At 37.9% G+C, this 27,704-nt stretch overlaps 1 pseudogene; it reads left to right on the forward strand.

Moving 5' to 3' along the window:
* The first annotated feature begins 4,041 nt into the window (after positions 1-4,041).
* Positions 4,042-27,704, forward strand: part of LOC114047270 — a 71,802-nt pseudogene continuing 48,139 nt past the window's right edge.

Here is a 27,704-nt window from a genome sequence, read left to right on the forward strand (position 1 = left end):
GAACTGGCCTCTAACCCGAGGATGGCCAGAGCCAAACAAAGCAGGCTAAAGACAGGAGAGTCAGGAATCAAACAGAAGTTTAATTTCAACATGAAGGAAATAGCTTGCAAGCAAGGAAGCAAATTAGACACATGTGTCAGGGCCCCGCCCTTAGTTGGGGGACCCAAGTCAGTGTGAGAAGATCTCAATACTCATATCAAGGGCTATGCAGCGAGATGCAGCCCTGACAGTGTGGGGTAATTGCATCAATGAGACAAGTTTGATTCATAGCAGGGCTTCATGACTGGAATACGGTACTTATCCAAGCTTGTCTGGTGCTTGTCAGAGCTCAGAGAACATCTGATGTTGGTCAAAATAATACAATAACTATGTGATTTTGCCAGAGTGTAAGATTGTCCAGATGGTGAACACAAAGGATTGTTGTTGTGCCAAGCTCAGGGCACAACTTGTTTGCTGGGCCTTAGTTCTGGAAAATAGGGTCTCTCCTAATATCTTGACACTATAGATAAACCCAAATATTTGGATAATGGTAGTGAGATGTTTTGTTTTATTTCCATGCCTTACCAAAAGATATATAGGATTTGGGATTGATGTCTTCAAGTAGCATTTACCATTATTCCTTGGTCCTTTCCTTGGGTCACATCAGAGAGCTATTATCCTATTGTTAGAGTTTAATTATTTTCCTCTCTAAGATCAATATCTTGTACTATGAAGATCTTTTATATACACTTCCTTTTCTCCTCTGATACTGCCTCCATCCTGGTTCAGGCTCTCATCTCCTCATGCCTGGACTATTGCAATAGTCTACTAGTTGGTATCACAGCCTTATGTATCTTCCCACTCCAGTAGTTACTGCATTAATCTGACAGATTAATCTTCCTGGGGGCAGCAAGGTGGCGCAGTGGATAGAGCACCAGCCCTGAAGTCAGAAGGACCTGAGTTCAAATCCAGACACTTGACACTTATTAGCTGTGTGACCCTGGGCAAGTCACTTAACCCCAATTGCCTAAAACAAAACAAAAAAAAAACCCAGATTAATCTTCCTCATACATAGGTCTGACCATGCCACCCTCCACTCCATTCAATAAAGTCCATTCAGCAAACTGCTTATTGCCTCCAGGATCAAATATAAAATCCTCTGTTTTGCTTTAAAAGCCCTTTAAAGTCTTACCTTCCTGGTCTTCTTGCATCTTACTCTTCTCCAACTATTCTGTGATCCGGTGACACTGGGCTTCTCGCTGTTACTTGAAGAAGACACTCCATCTTCCAACTCGATGCATTTATGAATTTTCACTAGCTATCCCCCATACCTGGAACCAATCCTCTCTCCTCTCATTTGTGCCTCTTAGCTTCCGTAGTTTCCTTCAAGTCCCAGCTAAAGACCTACTTTCTTTAAGGAACCTTTCCCAGGGGCAGCTAGGTGGTACAGTGGATAGTGTACCGGTCCTAAAGTCAGGAGGACCTGAGCTCAAATACAGCCTCATACACTTGACATTTACTTGCCGTGTGACCCTGGGCAAGTCACTTAACCTCATTGCCTAGCCCCCCCCCCAAAAAAAGAAAAAGAAATCAATCTTTCCCAGTCTTCAATTTTAGGGCCTTTTCTCCGAGATTACCTCCAATTTATCTTGTATATACATCTTTTTTTTTGCACAGTCATTTGCATTTTGTTTCTCCTATTAGACTTGAACTCCATGAGAGCAGGGACTGTTTTGTTTTGTTTTGTTTTTTGCCTTTCTTTGTATCTCCAGTCCTTAGCATAGTGACTCGCATATAGTGGGTGCTTAATAAATGCTTGTTTACTAACCAACTTACCCACTTTAAAACTCAACTTCCATCTTTCTGTCTACTCAAAACTCTATATTCACTTGAAATTTATTCTCCATGGTTTGGCATCTCTATGGCTGCTTGGAGATTTCACTGTTCACTCTTTCCTCAAGATAATTTATAAAAATATTAAATGTCAAGTTTTAGCCCTGAGTCTTGGGTACCCTAGCATTTTCCACCTTTCCATTCTAAGATATATCTCCCCCCCAATCTTTTGTTTCCTGTCTCTGAACTAGTTCCTATCTGTTGAGGTGGCAAGGTGTGTTGCAGGGTTGTCTCGAAAGAATTCACAGACTCAGACTGTTTCCAACCCAAGCAAAAGCATTTATTGAGGATTACACTCTTAATGGTGGGCTGGACTCCTTAGAAGAACCAGCAACTAGCAAAGCAAGACAGGGCTTTTTATAGAACAAGTGATGCTATTAGCATAACAGAATATGGGAATATGCATTATACAATATATGAATATTAAAATATAGGAGGGTTTTGCTAATATGGGGAGGGTTCCTCACCTTGGTGGAACTGTGCATGTGGCTATCCAAAATGCATACAGAAAAGCCCACCAGAGGGGTATTAATGTATGATAATGATAGTATAATTAGCCTCTCTACATCATAAGTTCACCTAAAGGATAGTTTTTGCTATTACTTCACAGGATCTACTTAGGAAAAGTCTCTTCTATTGTTTTGTGGTCAAACATCCTGCTCAGTATCCTGTTGGTGCTGCTTTCTTATTGGCTGGCTTTTGTGGTATGTCTAAGACTAGAAGGTTTGGTTTAGGTCTATATCTAAAACTAGATTGATGTGATTGAGGTTATGGACTTGCCTGCTGTTCTAGTGAGGCATATGAGGAAGTTGGCTTGGTGGGGCTTGGGGGGGGAGGTCCTCGTTGTCTAGCAACTGCTGCTGAAACAATTGTTGCTAACAACATAATTGTTGCTAACATTGCTACTCCCATTACTATCCATCATTTTTTAAAAACTTGCCTGTGATTTCATTGGTGTAGAAAATTCTATCAGTACAAATTGGCATCTTAGATGCCAATATTTCTGTAAATTTCAACATATACAGAAATAAATATAATACAAGATAAGTAGGAGAGAACACTAACAGGGTGGGGAAAAGGATGAGGGAAGATTTCACAAAGAAAACTTTGGCAAAGGATAGATTCTGGGAGATTGAGTTATGAAGAGAGTGCATTCCAGGCACGAGGTTAGATGCCTGTTGTGTGAATGCACTGTGAATGGTAAAATGCACTCATATGGCTGGGATATTTGGAGTACTGAGTTTGGAGAAACAGCTGGAATCCACTTTGATTGTAATGTAGAGTATATGAAGAGTAATATAAGGGGAAAAAAATCAGGAAAGGGGAGCTCCTTGAGCGTAGGGACTGCTTTTATCCTTTCTTTGTATCCTCAGCGCTTAGCATCGTGTCTGGTACATAGCAGGTGCTTAATAAATACTACTTGACAGACCGTGGATTGCTGAGGAATTTGTGTTTTATTCTAAGTGTTTTATGAGGAGAATGGCAAAATTAGACCTGTGATTAAGGAAGATTATTTCGCCCGCTATTTGAGTTTTTACATTACATGGCTTCTCCTTATCCCTCCAAATCTCCAATTGATTGATTGGGCGTTAATTTCTCCGCCTGGGGAAAGACCCTAAAGCTCCGCCCCCCCCGCGCTAACCCCGCCCCCGGGAGGTTACTTCCCCGCCCTTTATGGGTCGTATTGGTTCTCTCCGCCCTTTGAAGCCCAGCATCTAAGCGAGGCCGGTTTGTAACCCTGATGGGAACCAAACTCTGGACAGTGAAATGCACAAAGATGGGCTGAGACGCGGTTGTCATGGAGAAAACTAGGATTGTTTGGTGTGTGGGGAGGGGTCCGAAGAGAACCTCCGCCTGTGATTGGCGGAGAGATCGCTCCGCGCCCTCTCCGAAGCTGAGCTTCGCTTCTGGCGTGGCGGACCTCAGGCTTGGGAGATCGAGCTGGCGCTGGGAAAGTGTTGCCAAATGGCCACGACTTGGCATCGGGATTGAGGCGGAGTGAGAATGGAGAGGGAATCGGGGCGGGGGTGGGGGGTGGGAAAGAGAGAGTCGGAAAGACAGAAGCTGCTCAGCCCGCGTCATTCTGGGAGTTGTAGTCCCAGGAGACTCTCTAAGCGCAAGCGTACTTTCGCGCATTGCCTGGTAATGCGTGCGCAGGCTTGACGCCATAGTTGGTTCTTCGGCCGAACCCTCTCTTATTGGAGGTCAGGCCAATCACCGGACTTAGTCCCAGGTACTTAGCGAGCAAGTCATCAGCTCCTGTCCAGCTGTGGACGGCAGCCGGCCTGATGGGGCCTGGAGGGGGCATGTTAAACCCCTCCATTCCCGACCCCTGAGAAAGAGATAATGTGTGAGTGTCAGACGAGAGCTCTGGTGTGAGTGTGTATGTGTTTGTATTGTGTACACAGATACTATCAGAGTTACTATATATTCGCATTCCAACAGAATAAGCACCACCAGAGTAAGGTTTCCTTGTCTGTACCTCCAACTCCTAGCACAGTGTCCTGCATTTAGTAAATGCTTATTAAATGCTTATTGAATTGAAGTGTTTGTTGAATGAATGAATTTCATCAGGTGCCCATTTGGATGCCCGACTTTCTGACTATCTGGGAAGTGTCATGCAGGACTCATACAATGACTGAGGTTGCTAGGTTCTGTATGCTGACTATCATTTTCTCTCTGTCCACAGCATCGAAGTATAGAGTCTACAGGTTTCCAGCCCTGAGTACCAGAGGAAGGGTTTCCTAATGAAGAAGCAGACATTCCAGCTCCTCGGTAAAGGTCCTGGAGAGCCACTGAGCCCCCAAACTCTGGAATCAAAAATTCAAGCCAAGAGGAGCATGCACTCCCGACCTCTGAGACCTTTGCCCAGAATTTCCAAAAATGCTGAGTAAGGTCGTTGAAGTGACTGGTACTGAAAGGATTCCTGACCAATCTGCTTGGGTTAACAGGATTGGGGTGAAAGTAGAATATCCAGAAACTAGCCTTGGAAAATCTCACCCAAATGCTTCAGGAGACAGGTGAGGATTCCTGACTGTGGGGACAAAGGGTCAGTTGGCTAGAGAGGAGTTTGTGTCCTAGACCAGTTGCCTTTTGAGTACAGAAAAGTGCAATATTCTTTGATCTGGAATGACCTTTTCTCCTAGAAACTTTGCTTAGTGAGATGGGTACTATGGCCCTGATGGGGCTAACTGCACTCCCTCTCTTCAGTTAACACAAAGGATGATTCTGAGAAAGAGTCAAAGGCAGGGGGTTTTCTAGTATTGTAATTAGCAGGGCTTATGGAGTAGATTGTGAATTTGTTAACAGGAGCATACATCAAAATGCTTGGATTTAGTTGGTGTTTTCAAGTAAGCAGCATTAAAAAAAAGCCACCTGAATAACACTTCAGCTGATCTGGTTATATTGAGAGGTGGTTTTTGGTTGGGACTAAAAGCTGTCGTTGTTAAGATGTAGGATGTTTGATAGAGTTTGGGTCCAGAAGAGTACTTACAGACCTTCACTCTGATCTGGGGCAGCCAGGTGTTGCTGTGGATAGAGGGCTGGGCCTGGAATCAGGAAGACCTGAGTTCAAATTTGACCTCAGATACTTACTACCTGAGTGAGGCAGGGCAAAGTCATATAACTTCTGTTTGCCTCAGTTTCCTCATATGTAAAATTGGGATAAAAATAGAACTACCAAATGGAATAATTATAAATCATTTAACACAGGTCTTGGCATATAGTAAGTAATGGATATAAATGTTAGATATTAGTATTATATGGGATTACTGGGATGAGGTTACTCTCAAGTTCTCTTTGACTTTCATCTTCCTTCATAATGTTGGGACAGGGGACATACTCCTCTGTCCTTTGCTGCACAATGAATGTGGGAAACAAGGCAGGATTTTCCTAATGATTATTTTCTATTTTGTAGCTTTGCCTGTTTAGGAATCTGCCCTTTACAAGAGGGCAACACTGAGTGGGAAGGAATGACTTCTGGGCTCTTGAGTACCAGATCCCAGGTAGGTTGACATTTCAGGATAAAGAAGAGTTCATCTCTCCAGTTTCAGAGTGGAAATATTTCCTTTCCTCTTCTTAGATCTTCTCTTCCCAAAAAGTCTAGGCCAGAGTCTGAGTCCCAGATGTTTTCACCTCGGAGACTGGGAGTGTTCTCAGGATCCCTCTTCTCTCTGCCCAATATTCATTCAGTCCATTTAACAGGATGTTCTAATGTACTGAGTTTAGGGCTGTGAACAAGACAAAAGAAGTAGAAAACACCATTCTCGTCCTCAAAGACCACACATTTTCCCTGAGAAGACAAAATATGTTCATGAAACGATGACTATAATTTTACCATAGGTAAAAATTAAATAATATAAGGAAGTACATGAAGACCAGGTCAAAGCAAATGGTATAGACGATGTCATAAAAATTGAGAGAAGAAAAAGGTCAATGTGGCTAGAAAGGGCAAGGAAGGCTTTCTGAAAGAGATGAGATTTCAGTTGGACTTGAGGATAGATAGAATTTATATTGTTAGAAAATGGCAGAGGGAATTCCAGGCAGAGGGAATATGATGGTTCAAGGTGTTGAACTGGAGTGAACATGTCCTTAACAGAAATCCAGGGATGAGACTGGTCTGGCTAGAGCAAAGGGTGCATTTTAGGAAGCAATGTGAAATAGATTTGTTCTTTAGCATGGGTCCATTTTGTAGAGGACTTGAATGGCAACTTGAAGAGATGTGAAATTTACCTTGGGGTTAGCTGAGATGACTTGAGTGGTTTGGGGAAAGAAGGGAGCTGAGGTGGGGAAAAGAAAGAAAGAAAGTAGTATTTGAAGAAGCTTTGACTGGTTTAGTAGAAAGGATGAGAGAGTAGAGATGATTTCAGGGTTTCCACATAGGCAGAATAATGATATAGGTAGTAAAGATGAATATAACTATCCATGGAAAGGTCTAAGTTATTCTTTTGGAAAATCTGGAGAGATATGGAGAGACTACAGTTATCCCTTCCACATCACAACTTTCCCTATCCTTTTTTTGATAAATTGCAGGTTAGTATAAGAAATTAAATGTGAATTTTTTGAGAGTTTTGTGGAAGCCACAGACAACACATGAAGGTCAGCAGATAACACAGAAAAGGTTTAGAAACTCAGAAATGTATAAAATGTGTATAGTATTGTATAATATCAACATGTTTTATCTTTTAATATCATAAATATATACAGTTTCTTCTTTGGTACCAAGATGAGGGCCCAAAAATTTTACATGGATTTTTCCAGATCGAGGGGGCACCATCTCTAATCCCCATGATGTAGAAAGGATAACTGTTTACTACTCTTTTTTAAAAATTTTAATTTATTTATTTTTAGTTTCCAACATTCACTTCCATAATATTTTGAGTTTTATATTTTCTCCCCCTCCCACTTCTCTCCCCCCTTCCCCAAGAAGGTGTACAATCTGATCTAGGCTCTACATATACATTCATGTTAAGCATATTTTCCCATTAGTCATGATGTAAAGAACAATTACAGCTAATGGGAGGAACCATGAGAATGAAACAATAAAACAAAACAACAAAGGAAAAGGAGAGCAAATAGTATACTTCCGTCTGCATTCAGACTCCATATTTCTTTTTCTGGGTGTGGATAGCAATTTCCATCATGAATCTTTTGGAGTTGTCTTAGATTCTTACATTGCTGTGAAGAGCCAAGTCTATCAAAGTCAGTCATACCATAATGTGGCTGTTACTGTGTACGATGTTCTCTTGGTTCTGCTTATTTCACTCTGCATCAGTTCACGTAAATCTTTCCAAGTTTTTTTGAAGTCTGCTTGCTCATCATTTCTTTTAGCACAATAGTATTCCATTACATTCATATAGCACAACTTGTTCAGCCGTTCCCCAATTGATGGCATCCCCTCAATTTCCAATTCTTTGCCACCCCAAAAAGAGCTGCCATAAATATTTTTGTACATGTGGGTCCTTTTCCCATTTTTATGATCTCTTTGAGATATAGCCCTATAAGTGCTATTGCTGGGTCAAAGGGTATGCACATTTTTATAGCCTTTCAGGCATAGTTCCAAATTGCTCTCTAAAATGTTTGGATCATTTCACAACTCCACCAACAATGTATCAGTGTTCCATTTTTCCACATCTTCTCCAGCATTTATCATTGTCTTGTTTTGTCATGTTAGCCAATCTGATAGGTGTGATGTGGTAGCTCAAAGTCATTTTGATTTGCATTTCTCTAATCGATAGTGATCCAGGCCATTTTTTCATATGACTATAGATAACTTTGATTTCTTCATCTGAAAGCTGCCTCTTAATATCCTTTGACCATTTATCAACTGGGGAGTGACTTGTATTCTTATAAATTTGACTCAGTTCTCTATATATTTTAGAAATGAGGCTTTTATTAGAGACACTGGTAGTAAAAATTCTTTCCTAGTTTTCTGCTTCCCTCCTAATCTTGGATGCACTGGCTTTATTTGTGCAAAAACTTTCCAATTTAATGTAATCAAAATTGTCCATTTTGCATTTCACAATATTCTCTATCTCTTGTATGGTCATAAATTCTTCCCTTCTCCATAGATTTGAAAGGTAAACTATTCCTTGCTCTTCTAGTTTGCCTATAGTAACAGTCTTTATATCTAAATGGTGTATCCAATTTGACTTTATCTTGGTATAGAGTATAAGAAGTTGGTCTATACCCAGTTTCTGCCATACATTTTTCCAGTTTTCCCAGCAGTTTTTGCTAAATAGTGATTTCTTAAATGGTTATGAACTGGTGACTGGACTACAAAAAATAATCATGAATGATCCCATGTCAATGTGACAAGATGTCTTCAGTGGAGTACACCAGGGATCTGTGCTATTTAACATTTTTATTAATGTTTTGGATAAAGAAATAGATGGCATCCTAATAAAATTTGCAGATTATACAAAGCTAGGAGGGGTAGCTAACACATTGGATGACAAGACTTAAAAGGATCCTAAATCTAAGATCAGTTTTGTTAGGGATACATATAAAGTTGTATGGTTGTGTTTAAGAAATTGACTTTACAAAAACAAAAAGGAGGAGGCATGGTTAGACAACAGTTCATTGGGAAAAGATCTGGGGATTTTAGTGGATTGTAAACTCAATGTGTGTGAGCATCATCATGTATAATAGCCAAAAAAAACTAGTAAGGTCTTGGACTATGGTGAGAAGCTTAACAACTTTCAGGAAGAAGGCAGTGATAGTCCTGTGTTTGCATATGAATGCCCTGATCACACCTCATCTGGAATGCTGTGTTAAGTTCTAGGCACCTAGTTTTGGAAGAACTTGGATAAGTTGGAGAATGTCCAGAGGAGAGTGACCAGGATGATGGAGATTTTTGAGTTTAGGTGAGGATTCATGGTTTCTCTCTCTCTGTGTCTCCTGTTTCTTTGTCTCTCAGGAGGGACAAATCAAGGTGATGCAACTTATAGTGTTACAGAATTCCATTTGGGTGCTGAGGGGTAAGTTGACTTGCCCAAGATCACATAACTAATAAGTATCAGAAATGAGACTTTTTCTGACTCTGAGACTTGGCTCTCTATTCACTAGGTCAATGCTCTCCCTTTTAGCTGTTTTTTAGCTATTTTAGAGAAAAGGGATTAAACTTGTTTTGTTTCCTTTCAGAGGGCAAAACTTGGAAAAATTGGGTGACGTTGCAAAGAAGCAAACTTAGACTTGATTTTAGGAATCCTCACAATCTACCAGTCAGCTGACCTGCCTCAGGAGATAATGAGTTCCCCATCACTAGAAATTTTCAAGCAAAGAATGGATGATAGTAGCCATTTAATAAATGGTTTTTGACTGAATGGTGGGGTTTCTTTTTGAAAATTAGATAGTTTTTGAGGTCTCTTCCAGTTCTGAAATTCCATAACTCTCTGACTATTTGAGGCCAGGCCCCACTACAATAAGTTATGGTCTTCACATATAAAAAAGTTCAAATATTGTTCTTGTTCTGGGAATTCTTGAAGTGGTTTGGGAAGGCCTGCTGAGATCTGTCCTAGAAACCTGAGTTGAGAGATTATTAGTATTTTCCTGGAAACTTAATATTTACATCTTCATTGACAAGAAAATTAAATCCCCAACGCAGTCTGTCCTAGGAGAGATTAGATATATAATTTGAAGTTTTATGGTTTTATTTTCCATAGCAAACCAAGTGTTATAGTAGTTAGATATTTAGATTTATCATGAGTCAAATTTTATATTTACATGTCACAATTAAAAATTGAATGCCTTTTTTCATAGCTTTGGGAGAAAACAGGCTTCACAGGTTATTTGATTTCCTGTGAATCTTAACTCATATTTTGCTCATTTTATCCTTCATGGATCAGTATCAAATCAAAGACCAGTGATGATCATAGTCTTATGAGTGGAAACATTCATATTCAATTGCACTGGTTTTAAAACACAACTAGTCACTGGGTATTTCCATTATTATTTTCATAGGTTATAATATAGTATATTGTGATTTTTGAGTTGGAGGGAACCTTAGCAGTTTTCTAGGCTTCTTGTTTGGTGACTACAAGTTACTAGATTTTTCAAGAATTTAAAATTAGTGTAATGAAGTATCCTTTAAAATTCATGTGCAAATATATACTACTTGTAGGATTCAATTCAAAAAAAATTTATTAAGTATCTTCTATATGTCATATTCTGTGATAGGTATTCAGGACACCAAGTCAAAAAAGATATAGTTCCTGCCCTTTAGATAATTAAATTCTACTGGAATGTGAATAGGAGTTTGGTAGGAATGATTTAAAATTCCAAAATAGGAAATATGTGTATCACATATTCTTAGATATAGGATTATACTTTGAAAATTGAAAAGCAGATTTAATATCTTATATTTTTACCCGTATTTCTTCAACTACTCTTCCAGTTTTTCCTGGGAATATTCTATATCTACAGACCCCTGGACTAAGACATGAACTCTATCAATATATGTTAGGTCAAAAAGAGCTCTGTGGAGATATTAGCCTTTGGAAACAAGCGAAACAATTAAAATAGAATGACAGGTTTATGTTAGAATTGTGGATGCTGGGCCTGAACTGAAATTAGAATTTTGGATGCTATTTTTTTATTTTTTTTTACTCTTCCCTTCAATCAAATATGCATGGTCAAACAATACATTCTCATTTTGGCCATGTCCAGAAATATGTCTCATTTTACATCACCCCTTAGTCAAGAAGTTGGTAGCATTTTCCATCATTAGCCCTCTTGAGCCAAAGTTGATCATTGCATTGATCAGAATTCTTAAATCTTTCAAAATTGGTCATTTAAAAAATAATGTTGTTATAGTATAAATTGTCCTGTTTCTGCTCACTTCATTTAGCATCAATTCATAAAGTCTTCCCAGACTTCTCTGCAGCCATCTCTTTCATCATTTCTGACAGCACAGTAATATTCCATTACATTAAAATGTTGTATTTCACTCAGCCATTCCCAGTTGATGCTCCTACTTTGTTTCCAGTTCTTTACCTATAAAAAAAAAGATGCTATAAACATATTTATAGACATAGGACTTTATCCTCTTTCTTTGATATCTTTGGGAGGTTTAGGTCTTATAGTGGTATTGCTGGGTCAAAGGGCATAGTTAAGTAACTCTTCTTAGCATGGTTCCAAATTGCTTTTCAGAATAACTGTACCACTACTTATAAATATTCTCAAAGCATGCAACTCAGTTGATTATTTAAAATCTATCTGCTTTGTTTTATCCATCATAGTATACTCATTTAGCACTTTAATTTTTATATGTTCTACTACCCTTGCCATTATCAGAGTACTGATCAGGCACTCTACTTTCGACACCAGCAATGGATGATTGATTGATTCTCATTTAAAGTAACTAGATTCCAGTTGGATATGTATAGCATTACCAGTTAACGACACAAGGGGTAGACATTTGCCTTACGGACAATAATTGTAATTGTATGGACTAACTTAACTGAAGAGACATAGTAGCCTGAAATAGTTTACCATTTCCTTCTCCAGCTCATTTTACAGATGAGGAACAGAGGCAAACAGGGTTAAGTGACTTGCCCAGGGTCATGCAGCTAGTAATTGTCTGAGGCCAGATTTGAACTTAAGAGGATTAGTATTCTGGACTTCAGGCCCAGCACTCTATCCACTGTGCCACCTAGCTGCCCCCAGCTTACTCTCTAACAGGTAGAAATTGTGTGACAGAGGAGAATAAAATAAATCAGAGGAGAGATCACTCACCTGAACTAGAGTTGAGGTACAGGAAAAGGCTTCATGGGGTGGTAGCAGAGAATTTGGCCTTGAAGGAAGGAAGACACTTCCTGCTAGAGATGGAGTAAAAGTTAATAAGGACAAGTTAAAAACCTACCAGAAATATTGGTCCAGTTGATCATTTATGAGTATATATTTGATGCAATAGTAAAGTAATTAACTCTCTAGAACTTGTAGAAGAAAAAATAACTTTTATCAATTATAACTCGTGAGTCTATATGTATATATACACAAGTATGTGCTTATGTGTACACACGTGCCAATCCACTGGCAGTTCACATTTTTAACCATAGTGTCTTCTTGGGGCCTATGTCTTTAAATGGCCATTTTAAACAGGTTATATTTTTCACATAGCACAGCTCAAGTACTCCCACTTATATGGAGCCTTCTCCCCTAATGCTCTCATACTGAAATTGAAATTACTTTGTGTATGCTTGTGTTTACTTGTGTACATGTTGCATCACCCCTGGTTGAATGTCAACTCCTTAAGTAAAGGATTTGTTTCATTTTTGTCTTTGTAGCCCCAGTATCTAGCTTGTCATATTCATTGTAGACATTTAATAAATCTTCGTTGATTTTCCTTTAATCATTTTATCTTTCTGGGCTCCAAATTAAATATGTACATTGACTTTGCTTAGCAACTGATCTGGGAGTTTGGAGAATGGAGTTCTTTTTCTGACACTGCTACTAATTCAGTGTGTAACCTTGGTAGAGTAAGTCATTTAACACTAGATAGAGTAAGTCATTTCACATCTAGGCTCAGGTTCCAGATATTCTCATTGTTAGAAAGGACCTCTGAAGTCATCAAGTGCAATCCACACTTCAGAAGAGAGTATCCCTGGCAAGTGATCTGTTTGGAGACCTACAATGATGAAGAACTCACTACCTCCCAAGGCAGCCTGTTCAGCTTTTGGACAGCTCTGATTGTTAATTTTTTCCTTACATCAAGCCTAAATCTAATTCTCTGCTTTTTCCATCCATTGCTACAAATTCTGTCATCTGAAACCAAGCAGAAAAAGTCTAGTCACTTTTCCATGTGACAGATTGTCAAGTACCTAAAGACAGATACTCTGCTTCCATATAAGTCTTCTTTATCCAAACATCCTCAGTTCCTTCAACTAGTTATGGCATGGCACGTTTTCTGGTTTTCTCACCATCCTAGTCAACCTCTTGTGAGTGAATTCCTGTCTTCTTGTTGTCCTATATATGCCCACAAACTGATGAAATAAACATTATGGTCTTGCTGACATTGTAGTAAAGAGGATGTACATTTTAGATCCAAATTTACTGTTTATTTTAAGAAATGATATGTTTGCTCTGCCTTACACCATCTTCCATTCTCTGCCTTCTGAAATGTTCCTTATAAGGCCCAGATGAAATGCTACCTCTTCCACAGATTCTTCATTGATATACAACTGGAATGTTCTCTCCTCTCTGGTCTTGCATACTTGCCATTATACAGGCCTTCTCATACTGTATTCTGTTAAGCACTGTGTTTACTCTCTATTATGTAGTACTGCATATTTGTCTGTCTCACATACACTTCTAGGTTGGAAACTTCCTGAGGAGAAGGAGAGGGATAGTGACTAGATCTATGTTTTCATTGGTGTAGGGAACTCCCAGGTGAGGAGACTCCCCCTACCAATGAAAGTTGTCACCTTCTCTGTAACTTATAGTCTTAGAGGGTTGCCTAGTACACTGAGAAGTTAAGTGACTTACTCAAGGTCTCCCAGCTAGTATGTGTCAAAGACAGGACTTGAGTTTGGGTCTTTCTTGCCTCTTTTTAGAATGTAATAAGTTTCTCACATAGGCACGCTCAAGTCTCTCAAAGAACACCTTTTCGCTGTGGGTAGCCTCATTCAGGCCTGGGGAATTCCTTCTATCAAGGACATACACATAAGATACAGCCTCTTTGGTAGCCTAACCCAATCCCTTGAGAATGGTCCCTGAATCACATAGTCCCTTGATTGGTCATCCTATGAGTAGTAGGTGCAACTTGTTTTATGGTCTGTAGGGTCTAGATCCTATCAGATCTAAGTCCTTGTGAATTTGGGAAGTGAAAGCTAGTAGTTACCCTGCAGTCTACCATTGGCATCAGCCAAAACAGCACATGAGGTGCCATTGGATTGAATGTATTGGTCTGACAGGGAACTGGAGAGGGCAGGTGATTCTTTATGATGACAGCACCTCATATAACAACACTGGCAGCAGATGCTGGAATTCAATTTGAAGAGTTGTGTTTTTGAGTAGAGGAAACGATTTTTGCGCATGAAAAGCCCAAGCCAATTAATAGTTCCCATAGAAGCTTTATAAGTCTGTCACTCAGCTTCTTAAACTGTGGTCCAGAAATCCAAATTTCATTCTCAGATGCCATCTTTTTAAGCAGCCATTTGCTTCACAAATCTGCTTTCTCTTATTCCTCACCTTGAATAGGCAGCAGTGATGAAAACATCATCCATGTTCCGATGATCTTCAATTTCTCACCAAGACTTTGTAAGCTTTGGCAAAAAACCTTCTGGGCTCCTTTTAGCAGTATTTTTTATTTCCATGTAAATCACTAGAAGGAGATATTAGTCCTGTGTTTTGATAGTTGTTAGGAGGTTCTGTTGTCATGTTTTAGAAATATACCCTAGGGAGACAGCAGACCTCTGTATTTTTGTTTTCAGGAACATAAATAACTCCTAGACTAGTGCATGGCAGCATATACCTCAATTTTCTGGATATTTTCTGAAACATATAAAATTAGTCAAAGTGAGTAGCAGTTTCAGGCAGTCACTGGTCATTAGTACATTGTTCTGTGAAGTCTTCCCTTGTCCCTGAAGCCAGGTGAGTCTCTTCTCTGGGCTCATATGCACTTACCATCTATTTCACACAGTTTCTTGGTTAACTGTGTGTACGGTATTCTATTCTCCAATTTCGTCCTGTGTATATTTTTCTCCCAGGCAAAACTCTATGTTTTCAAGGACATTGACCATGTCTTACACATGTTTAGTGTCTTTTGTGTGGTCACCAGCATAAGGACATAATAGGAAAGAAACAATTTGGTTGGCTTAGAACTCTCAGATCCCTAAACTTTATCAGAACATATAACCCTGTCTATTCCCTCTAATGCTGAGTCTTCTCAGTATTGTTAACAGATGGCCTCAGGTTGAGATGAAATGTGTTTGGCATTTTAGGAATCATTGACATTCAAGGATGTAGCTGTGGACTTCACCCAGGAGGAGTGGGGGAAGCTGGACTCTGGTCAGAGATACCTGTATAGGGATGTAATGCTGGAGAACTACAGGAACCTGGTTTCACTGGGTAAGAGTAGGTTTCTTTTGTGACACAGGGTCAGTCTGCCTATTAGAATATCTTTGTTTTCTCAGATATTAAAATGTGTATACATGAGGAGGTGTGGGGGAAAGGACTCTGAAGTGTTTATTTGTATTGTTACTTGGAATTAAGTGATCAAAAAATCCTAATCCCTTTTGAGATTACCTTTTGGGTACAGGAACAGGGTGTTTCTACTCCCTCTTTCCATTTAAGAGGTCTATACTTTGTAAAGTCTGAAATGGATATCTTTGATATTGCCATGATCTCATCCTTCAGTGTCCCTGAAGAAGAAAGGATTTGGATTTTTATAGGATGATTCTTTGTCTCCTGCACAAATACCCAAATTCTTTGTTTTTCCATATAAACAGGGCATCAAGGTTCGAAACCATATGTGATTTCCCAGTTGGAACAAGGACAAGAGCCTTGGATAGTAGAGAGAGAAATCTCAAGAGGTAACTGCAAAGGTGAGTGAGGGAAAAAAACCACATTGGAGTCACTGTAAGTAACTTTTATGAGGGTTTGTAATTTCAAACTATTCATGTAGTAGTTTTCCTCCAAACCTCCCTGGCCTATAAAGAAAACTAAGGGCATTTGGTATAAACTCCCTCAAGTATCTCAATATGTTATAAATTTTTGTAATCTTAGAGTTGAATTAGACATAAAATGTAATTTAATCTAAACTCTCACCAAATGCAGAAATCCTAAAAGCCAAAGAGCATCACAACCAAATAGAAAACTGTGGTACTATATATTTAGACCTGTAAGGATTCAAAAAAATTTCTAAACCCATTTCCTGTTTGAGGTATAATTTTGGTTATTTTAGGTTCAGGTATATGGGGAGAGATGGTGGTGTGTTACCTTCTTGACAAACATGAAGCCTCTACTTGAACATTTCCAGAGACAGGAATTTCTTGACTTTCTGAAGTAGCCTGTTACATTTTGGAAGGATTATAGATCATAAAGCTATAGGGGATATGTTAGTGGCACTTAATCAACCCCCTTATTTTACAAATGAGAAATGAGGTTCAGGTAGATTAAGTGATTTACCCAAGGCTGCACAGATAGAGTGAGCAGATGTGGGATTTGAAACCTGGGGTCTGCTAACTCCAAAGTCAGTGCCCTTTCCAGTGTACCAGTTGTAATTTTTAATGAATTCTTTTTTAGATTCATCTGAAATTTGCCTTTTGATAGATTCTTGCTATTCATTCATCCTAGCTCTGCCTTTTGGAGGGAAAAAACCAGAACGTGTTGCCTTGTTCTACATAATAGTCTTTAACCTATTTGAATATTATGTTAATCATACATTTTCTTCCTTTTGTACACCTCTCCAGTTTGAAGGACATAGGTATCCCTTATCATCTCTAAAGAACCATGAACAAAGATGACACAAAATTGAGAAGGAAAAACTGACAAGTCAGATGACAGATTCTGAGTCTGAAAAGACCTTGCTTGACAGGCTAGAACATTTTGCTGAAATTTCACATTGTGGCACAATTTAATAGGGACTAGTGTAAGGTCTTAACACTTAAAAAGATCAACCTCACAAGTACAGGATGGGGACAGTATGGCTCCTTACCAGTTCACATGAAAAAGATCTGCATGTTTTAGTACACCGTAACCTCCATCTGAGTCAACCATGTGATGTGGCAGCTAGAAAAAGCTTATATTAAGAGTGGCATAATGACCAAGATTAGGGAAGGTCCCTTTATAGTCTTCCTCTGGCGGACCAGACCTGGAGTATCGTGTTCGGTTCTGTATACCACATTTAAGAACTGCACTGAAAAACATCCATAGGAAGACAACCAAGACTGTGGTTAAGAAACCTTGAGGTTGGTTAAAGAAACTGGGTGTTTAGCCCAGAAGATTTGAGGAGTTAGGCAGTACATGATAGCTGTTTTAGAGGATGAATGGCTGTTTGTGGGAAGAGGATTGGACTTGTTCTGGTGAACCATAGAGGGCAAAGTAGAGCCGTGAATGGAGGGTGTGGGGAAGTAGATTTATGTTTTATGTAAGGAAGAAACTTCCTAATAATTGTCCTAAAGTAGAGTGGATAGACCCAGCAGGTGTAAGTTTCCTCTCACAGGAAATCTTCAAGTAAAGGCTTCACAACCACTTGTTTGGGATACTGTAGAGGGGTTTATTTTTCTGGTGTTTCGTAGAGTACTTCAAAGGCCATGTCTATAAAAACATCAGCGAATACATTGAGAATTTTGATTCTGTGATCTTGAAAGCTATTTATTTAATCAGCTCTGGATCCAATTCCCAGTATCCTCTCCCTGAGCCTGAATCTTTTGATTATTCCCTTTGTCGCTAGCATTCAATTTAATTCAATTTAATAAACATTTATTAAACAACCTAGTAGTGATTGTGGTTTGTGTCTTTCCGTGTTCATAGTCCCTTCCATTTTCTCATTCCTTTCATTGACAAATTTCTCAAACTCGTACTTAGTACCCACTGCTCTAATTTTCTTCATTGCAGTCTAGTTTCTGTTTCTTCTCCCTCCCCTAACCTTGCCCCTCAAAATTTTACAAAAATAGTTCTTTGGATGTCACCTCTCACATCTTTCTGGTTGAACCTTATAGCCTTTCCCTTTTTCAACCTTCTCTTTGAGAGTATTGATCATCCTTTCTTGATGCTCTTTTAACTTTCCCTTACTTAGGTGATGCTGCACAATATCCTGATTTTCTTTTTAACCTTTTACAAAACAGTTTCTCTCCCTTATTGTCATCCTCCTGGAACTGCTCTCTAATTACAGGTGTTATTAAAGACTATCCTCAGCACTCATCTTTTTTCTCTCTATAATCTCTCCTCCTGAAAGCTCATTCCTTCTGATGGCCTCGGTGCTGCTTTGTTTGGTGATAGCTAACACCCTCATCTCTGGGCTTTGTAGTGCACCAGGCTTACCTTCCACCTACCCACCTGCCTTTCTGCTTGAATATCTCATACTAGTCTGAATTCATTTCCTCCTGAACTAACGCCCTTTAGAATCTTATGCATTTTCTAGATGTTCCCTTACCATTTCAAAAACTAGACTTACTGTCTTTCTCCCAAAATCTGCTTCTCTTTCTGATTTCACTGTTTTATTTGTTGTACTACTGCCTTTGTCTTCTCACTTACTTTTCATATCCAATTTATTATTAAGTGCTACAATTACAGTCTTCACAATATCTCTTGCTTCCACCCCTCCTCCCTGTTCCCAATACTATCATCTTTGTGAAGGTCCTCATTTCTACTTACCTATTTCAGTGATCTTCACCAGGTCTTCTGTCTCTACTCTTTACCTCTTCAATCAATCCTTCACATGCCTTTCAGAATAAATTTTTGATTATTTCACTCCTTTGCTCAAAAATATTCAGTGGCACCCATTTGTCTTCTGAAAAAAATTTAAATTCTTTTGCCTGATATTTAAGACCTTCCACATTCTGACACCACCCTGTTTTTCCATCCTCAGCTCAGATTATTTCTATGTGTTCTGTGTTCCAAGCAAACAAGTTTGCTCTCTACTTCCCAAACATGCCATATGCCCTCCCGCCTCCATGCTTTTGTTCAGGCTGCTCCCTGTGCTTGGAGTGTCTGCCCTCCACCCAATTTGCTTTTTGAATTCCTACTCATCTTTCAAAACAGAAAAATATTGGTACATTTTGTTTTGATACCGCATACACTTACCCATAAACTCCAAAACTACCTTTATAACAGCTACTTTTATAAAGTACACTTTCTGAAAAACAATTAGTTTATGGATAAGTATCAAAAAGGGTTGGGGGGGAGGGGAGTATGTGTCCTTTAAATTTGATGGTAGGATATTAACATTGCCTGTCATAATTGAGCAGAATTTTGTCTCCTATTCATGTTGCATGTATTTACAATTGTCGTAGTCATTGTGTATATTGGTTTTTTTACTCTGCTTTTTTCATTCCTTATCACTTTACGTAATTCTTTCTATATTTCTCTGAATCCTTCACATTTGTCATTCTTAATGATCTGGTAAAATACTAGTATTACATTCTTCTAATATAATTTGTTAAGGTATTCCCCATTCATTAGACACATATTTTGTTTCTAGCTTTTGGTTGTCACAGATAATGCTGCTATGAACATTTTCATGCCTGTAGGGTACTTTTGTTTTTAATTGTCAATAACTTCCTTAGAATATAGTCCCAGTAGTAGAATCTTTGGGTCAAAGGGTATGGGTACTATATGACTGGTGAGGTCCCCTCCAGTTCTAAGTCTGTAATTTGTGATCTATGAAGAGTTTTTCTTTTTGCAAAATTAAAAATTGATTCACGGAATTGCTGAACTAGCTTATAACTCTATAATCCAAGAATTGAAGTGCTTATCTTTCCATTTCAAAAATGAATTTTCCTGTTTTTAGTATCTATCAAGTTTGTTAACTTGATAGATGTGAAGTAATAATTCAGTGTAGTTTTCATTTTTTCTACTACTTAAAAACTTTTATTGGTATCAATTTTTACATTAATTTCATTTCTAAATAGATGTCTCTTCCCTCCTTTATCCAATGAACCATCCCTTGTAAGAAAGAATAGAAAAAAAAGATAAAAACAGTTTAGCAAAACCAACATATGCTTCAAACTGAGGCTGATAGTATAAGTAATATTCTGTAGCAGGTAGGTTTTGATTTTCATTTCTTTGATTATTTTTTATAGTGATTTAGAGAATATTTTCAGGTGATGATTGATAGTTTATATTTCTTTTTCTTCCCCCCTCACCACCAAAATGTTTATTCATGTCCTTTGACATGACATGTTTCTGTCCTTATTGGGTAGTGACTCTTAACTTTGTATATTTCTGTCAGTTCTCTATAGATTTTAGGTATTAGGCTTTTATTATAATTACTTTCTAAAATTATTTATTTATTTATTTGCATATGAAACTGCAAATCTATTATGTACAACTTGAATGAATTACTTAATGAAAATATTTTCCCAATCTATATCTTTTTTTTTTCTGATTCAGGCTGCATTGATTTTATTTGTGCACAAACTTTGAACCTCACAACAACCCAGTAAGGCAAGTGCTATAAATGTATTATCCCCATTTTATCTGAGGCTCAGAGAGGGTAAGTGATTTGCTTATAGTTACATAGCTAGTAGGTGTCAGAAGCAGGATTTGAACTTAGGTCATCCTGATTCCAAGTCTAGCTCTCTATCCACAGTTACACTGCCATATATATATGATTATGAATTCCTCTCAACTATAACTGAGAAATATATAACCTTTAATTCTCCTCTAATTTTTAAAGGTGTGATTTTATATTCATGGTTTTTCTTCTACATGGAATTTATTATGGCATAAGATTCAAAATATCAAAAAAGGATTTGCCCTGCCTGGAAGGCCCTTCCCCTTTGCCTATCATATTCAGCCTCCTTCATGATACTATCTTTCAGACTTCACTCAAGAAAAAAGTATAACCTATTTCTCCCTCTCTAGTCATGGCCCCAAAGTTGTAGAGTAGCTTGGACCCTCAGAAAATTAAAAAAAAAAATGAACAGCCTTATTCATTTTGTTGACTAGTGAGTTCAGGAATAATCTCAACTTCACAAGTTCCCTGTCTATATAAGCTTTAAGCTCCATGAGCACCCCATTTTATCTCTCTTATCTCCATCACTGACTGTCTACATTCTACATCTTACGAGAATTTTCTAGGACTTTCCTTCCATAGCTAACTGATTTCGCTGATGCATAATATGGCATAACATCATGACATAACCTACTATAAATTTAGATTAGAGAATATCACATGGATCTTTATTGTTTTTTGTCACCTTCTTGAAGAATTCACAGATTTTCCTGGTTATTAACTTTCTTCTTCAGATCTTGTATAGCACTTTGTTTTATGATTCTGCTGTACCTTGTTTTGAAATATATTTTAATTTTTGTTCTTCTAGTAGACTGTAAGCTCCATGAGGGCAGAAATTTGCTGTTACTGAAAGTTTCTTTCTCCCCTAACACCTACCACAATGCTCTGCACAAAGTAGGATACTTGGTACATGCTTATTGAATGAATGAATGTACCTAACATAACATAACCAAATATGGCACACTCCCTTGAACCCTTTATTATATCCCAATATTCCTCTGCCTTTTATTTAAATTACTTAGATTAGTACTTCAATGGCTTTGAATCTATAGATTCCTTCATAGAAGGCTAATCAACAAACTAGACCTCCAGGGTTTTTTTTCTGTTATGTGAATAACAGTGCGGCACTCAGTCTATCCTTCAGTTGTTTTTGAAATGTGACTGACCTGCCTAATGTTCTAACTTGTATCTCTGGAAATCTTTTATGCCACTTCTTGTATGTAATTCCTCATTGGCAGTATGCTTTCATATACTTACTTATACCCATTGCCCTGGGTGTCACCCCAAATTTAGATTCTTTAGAGATTGTGGTATTCTGTTATTTCTAGCCATACAGTCCCATTGGGTGACTATTGGTATTAAATTATGTGTTTCGGTGTCAGGAACACCTTGGAATTGTTGAAGCACAATTTCCCCAAATGCAATCCAGCTTGCTGTCTTCCTCCTATTCAATTCTGGACCCAGTTCATTGTCCATCTGCAGTTTCTGTCCAAGATAACGTGTACTGAAAGACTGACTCCACCTGAAGACACAAAGAAAGACAATTCAATGAGGAAGAAAGGTGGGAGTCATTTATAGAAACTAATGTGGATACACAGGACACTCATCAACTAATTTGGATATTTTAAAGATGTACAGAAGGTGGAAGCAAAAGCAGGTAATGGAGGATGAATACAGAAGCATGGCTTGGTCCTGAAAGAATGGTGTCAAGTGTGTTATAACTCATAATGAGCTGAAGTTGGTGAAGAAATCCTGACAATAAAATGGATAGTTAACTATATTGAGGAAAAAGAAGAGCAAAGAAGGGAAAGGACCACAGTTTGGGGTAGAGATGATGGTAACTAGTAAATGGAGTAAAAAATATAAATAAGTAATTATAACAAGGAGGCGTGAAGTTCAGGGATAGGAAAGATCAGTATGCTGAAGGAGTCAAAGAAAACTTTTATTTTGAAAATGAGAGTAATACAGAAATTTGGTCCCTGAAGAGTTTTAAACATTTGAGTACAGTGAGTAGAAAGTTAGGAGTTTGTTAGGCATTTGAAAGAAACAAACTTCATTATGTCTTTTAACTTTATGCCTGCTAAAGATACTTTTTTATAGTTTATGCAAACAATTTTGGGAAGAACTATTAGACTGACAGAGTTTACTCTTTTACCAACCAAACTCTGATTACAATTTTCAGTCAGTAACAGAAAATAAAGAAGTAAAATCAAAGGTAGTTAGGCTAGATCACAGCTACTACTAAATATAGGAAATAAAAGCTATTACTAAATATAAGAAATATGGACAGAGTATGCAGTTCTTAGGCATGGTTTTGTGGCATCTTTCAGAATTGTTCATCACAGTATTAATAGGAACACTGGTGATAAGAGCATATAATAAAAGGTTTGGGTCATTGGTTTGAAATCACAAGAAATAATAGTAATAGCTAACATTTATATAGCATTTACTATGTGCATGTACCATAGTAAGTACTTTTCAATTATCTGATCTCACAACAACCCAGCAAGGTAGGTGCTGTTATTATCTCCATTTTACAGATGAGGAAACTGAGGTTAAGTGACTTGCCCAGAGTCACACAACTAGTAAGTGATTGAGGCTAGATTTACCTTCAGTTCAATTCCACATTAACCTCAGTTATTTAATTGGTGGGATCCCCTAGCTCTATGCTTGACTTTGTGTTGTTTAAAATTTTTGTCAAACATGGATTAAAAGCATATTTTAATTAAGCAACACGAAGTCAAGCATAGACTTCTGAAGTACTACATTAGATACTGTCTTTCAAACATTAATGATCATTTTGTGGGTATAGCCAGGCCTCTAGTTCCAAATATATCTAATGGTACTGTCTCACCTAAATCTCTCCATGTTTTCTACAAAAGAAACATGGGAGATTTTATTAAATGCTTTGCCAGATTCTGTATAAATCCTGTCTACAGCATTTCCATGACGTAGTAGTTTAGTGACTCTGTCAAGAAAGGAAATAAGGTTAGATTGTATGATCTATTCTTGACTATTTTTTTCTTTTTGGTGAGGTAGTCGAGGTTAAGTGACTTGCCCAGGGTCACACAAATGGTAAGTGTCAAGTGTCTGAGGCCAGATTTGAACTCAGGACCTCCTGACTCCAAGACCAGAGCTCTATCCACTGCATCACCTCACTGCCCCCGATCTATTCATGATTAAGTCATGCTGGTTATTTGTGAACATTGCTTCTATTTCTAGATATTCACACACCAGATCTTTAATAATGCTTTCTTGAATTTTGCCAAGAAATCAAAGTTAACTCAATCCCAAAAGTAATTTGTTTTAAGATTTAACAGTTTAAAACTGCACTAAAATTTTTAAGGTACTGTATTTTACAGACTTCATTCTCTTCTCTTTTTTGAAAATTAGTGTAACATTTATTCTTCTCTGGTCTTGACATACCTCTCATTTTCTACAACAGTGGCTCAGCAATTACTTTGGCCAATTCTTTCAGTGCTTAAGGTTGTAGTTCATTTGAGCTAGGTGACTTGAATTTATCAAGGAAAGCTAGATGCTCTTTATCCTTCAGTTATATCCTGTATCATTTCCTATTAGCCATTTTCATTCTTTCCAGTCCCAAGGTCATTCTTTTTGGCAGAAAAAAGTAGAGGCAAAATAAAAATTGAGCAGTCGTCTGTTAACTATCCTACTCCAACGTCCTCTTATCTTTGATCCAATCTAGCTTAAAACAAAACAAAACAAAACAGATTTTTAAAAAAAACCCTTTTTATTGTCCTCAGTTTTCTTCACCAGCTTGAATTAATTTTTGGTTTTAGAATTTCTGACCTGATAGTACCCCGTTTCACTTTTGTGTTTGTCTTGTTACCTGTTGTTGCTTCCGTCTTCTGCTCCTAGCTTAAAAAAAAATCTGAGTTGGTTGATGAATTCCACATCTCTTCAAATAAAGCTTGTTTTTTCTCCTTACTGTAATTCTTTATTGTAATTCCTTCCTTTATGTCTTTCAGAATTTCATTTTTCACAGCTTCTCATACCTACAGGACTGATCTCCCCTATAGAATTTTAGTCAATAGAATACTACCTTTTAACCTTTTAAAACCTCCTCTTATAATAGGAAACTGCTTTTGTAGCTCCACACTTGTCAAAGGTCTAAGGCTGGCCAAAGGTCTGGGAATTTGGGAATTAGAAATAAAATAGAGGAAGTCAGGTGTGAATGGTTAAAATAAGTCTCAGCAGTCAGAATAGATCTAGTAATCTCAGGAGAGTAAAACTAGAGATTAAGTGAATAGAATGTAGAGGTGATATAGATAATGGGATACCAATATTTTGCCCTCTAAACCCTTTAAACTCCTGCTGAATGAAGACAACCAGGAACCTATAGCAATGTGTAGGAAGTAACAATAGAGGTAGATATAGGTAAAGATGGTATCATTGTGGCTACAGATGGTCCCTGATTATAATTAGGGAGAACAGGAGAGTTTGTACTGTAGGGGTATTGTCACAGACGTGAAATTGTTGCTGAAAAGGATTTCTTTGGTAGCAGTGTGTATAATAAATTGAAAGGGTGCCATTACAATAATGGCATGGGATGATGAAGCTGTGGACTTCCCAGATTGCCTGCCTCCTAGTATCCTGCTCTTTACTTTTGCCTATATCCCCTCTATTTAGGCTATTCCAACAGACAACCCTTCTTAATTTGATCTTCCTTGATTGACTTAATTGACTATGCTGTCCTTGCACAATAAATATGTATGTCTCCAACTACCAATGTTCTCTTCTAATTAATTTTTATCTATCCTTCTCATTCTCTCACCAGTTGCGAGGTCTTATTTGAAAGTATTCAAAGCCACTTTTTTATGTTCATTATTATTTCCCTTTCCTATTCTTAATGTTAGTAGTTTCATTTCTTCAAGCATGCTAGTTTCATATCTTCCAGAATGAGCAATAGGGCACAGTCGCATTTTTTCTTTCTTTCTTTCAGACTGGGGGACCAGGCCTGAAACCAAGGATCCAGTTCCCATACAGGGCATTTCTGAAGAAGGAACATCTCAAGAGGCAATGGAAAGATTCACAAAGGATGGTATCTGGTACTCTAAATTAGGAGAAACCTGGAAGTCTGATGATCATTTTGGAAAGCAGCTAAATTATAAAGAAGACTATCTGAGGCAAGTTACAGTTTCCCCAAAGAAAATTTTTCTTGGGAAGATAGATCCTGAGTGTTATGAATTTAGTCTGAATTCAATCCTTGTTACAGAACAGAGAGTTCCTACAGGAGAGAGAGACCTTGAATGTGATGTATTTGGAAAAACTTTCAGGTGTAATTTGCATCTAATTGGACATCAGAAAATGTGTGTAGGGAAGAAACCATATGAGTGTAATGAATGTGGAAAAGTTTTTAATAAGGGTGCCCTACTTAGACAGCATCAAAGAATCCATACAGGAGAGAAACCTTATAAATGTAATGATTGTGGAAAAGCTTTCAGACTTCGTGGAAACCTTACTCAACACAGAAGGATTCATACTGGAGAGAAACCCTATAAGTGTAATGAATGTGGGAAAGCCTTCAGACTACATGGACACCTTACTCAACATAAGAGAATTCATCCTGGAGAAAAAATCTATGAATGTAATGAATGTGAAAAGGCTTTCCATAGGGCTGCACTTCTACTGCAACATAAGAGAATCCATACTGGAGAGAAACCCTATAAATGTAATGATTGTGGGAAAGTTTTCAGTAATAGTGCCCTCCTCATGCAGCATCAGAGAATCCATACTGGAGAGAAACCCTATGAATGTAATGAATGTGGGAAAGCCTTCAGACTTAGAGGAAACCTTACTCAACATAAAAGAATCCATACAGGAGAAAAACCGTATAAATGTAATAATTGTGGGAAAGCTTTCAGTAAAGGTACACTACTTATGCAGCATCAGAGAGTCCATACTGGAGAAAAACCCTATGAATGTCATGAGTGTGGAAAAGCCTTCAGACTTCGTGGAAATCTTACACAACATAAGAGAATTCATACTGGAGAGAAACCCTATAAATGTAATAATTGTGGGAAAACCTTCAGTCAGAGTAAACACCTAACTCAACATCAGAGGATTCATACTGGAGAGAAGCCCTATGAATGTAATGAATGTGGGAAGGCATTTTGTGATAGGTCATCCTTGACCAAACATCAGAGGATTCATACTGGAGAGAAACCTTATGAATGTAATGAATGTGGGAAAGCTTTCAGTAGGGGTGCACTCCTTACTCAACATCAGAGAGTCCATACTGGTGAGAAACCCTATAAATGTAATGATTGTGGGAAAGCATTTAGTAAGGGTGCACTCCTTAGGCAACATCAGAGAGTCCATACTGGAGAAAAACCATATAAGTGTAATGAATGTGGAAAAGCCTTCAGACTTCGTGGACACCTTACTCAACATAAGAGAATTCATACAGGAGAGAAGCCTTATGAATGTAATGAATGTGGGAAAACCTTCCGTCAAAGTACAGACTGTACCCAACATCAGAGAATCCATACTGGAGAGAGACCATATGCATGTAGTGAATGTGGGAAAGCATTTTGTGATAGGTCATCTTTGACTAAACATCAGAAGATTCACACTGGAGAAAAACCTTATGAATGTAATGAATGTGGAAAAGCTTTTATTCGAAGTTCATATCTTATTCAACATCATATAACTCATACTGGAGAGAAGCCCTTTGAATGTAATGAATGTGGGAAAGCCTTCAGCCTGCATGCAAATCTTACTCGACATCAGAGAATTCATACTGGAGAGAAGCCCTATAAATGTATTCATTGTGGAAATGCATTTAGACATAGTTCAGCCCTGATTAGACATCAAAGAGTTCACAATGGAAAATAATTCTGGGAATTTAGTAAATGTTGTAGCCTTCTTTTAGATGTAGCCTTCATTCCCTATGGTCATGATGTCATAGTTTATCATTATGTGTGATTGTGTTTGGTGTGTTTTAATGAAAAATATGCTTTTATTCACATTTCCTGATCCTCTCTCCACCATGTACTTTCTTTCCTCATATATGTATATATACATATGTATATATATATATATACACATACATATACCCTGTTGCCTACAAGGGAGCTTATATTAAAAAGAAATTCATGATCAATTTGCCAATAATTAATTCAACCAACAAAAT

This window comes from Vombatus ursinus, unplaced genomic scaffold, assembly GCF_900497805.2.
Source record: "Vombatus ursinus unplaced genomic scaffold, bare-nosed wombat genome assembly UNPS02014786.1, whole genome shotgun sequence".
Lineage (NCBI taxonomy): Eukaryota > Metazoa > Chordata > Mammalia > Diprotodontia > Vombatidae > Vombatus > Vombatus ursinus.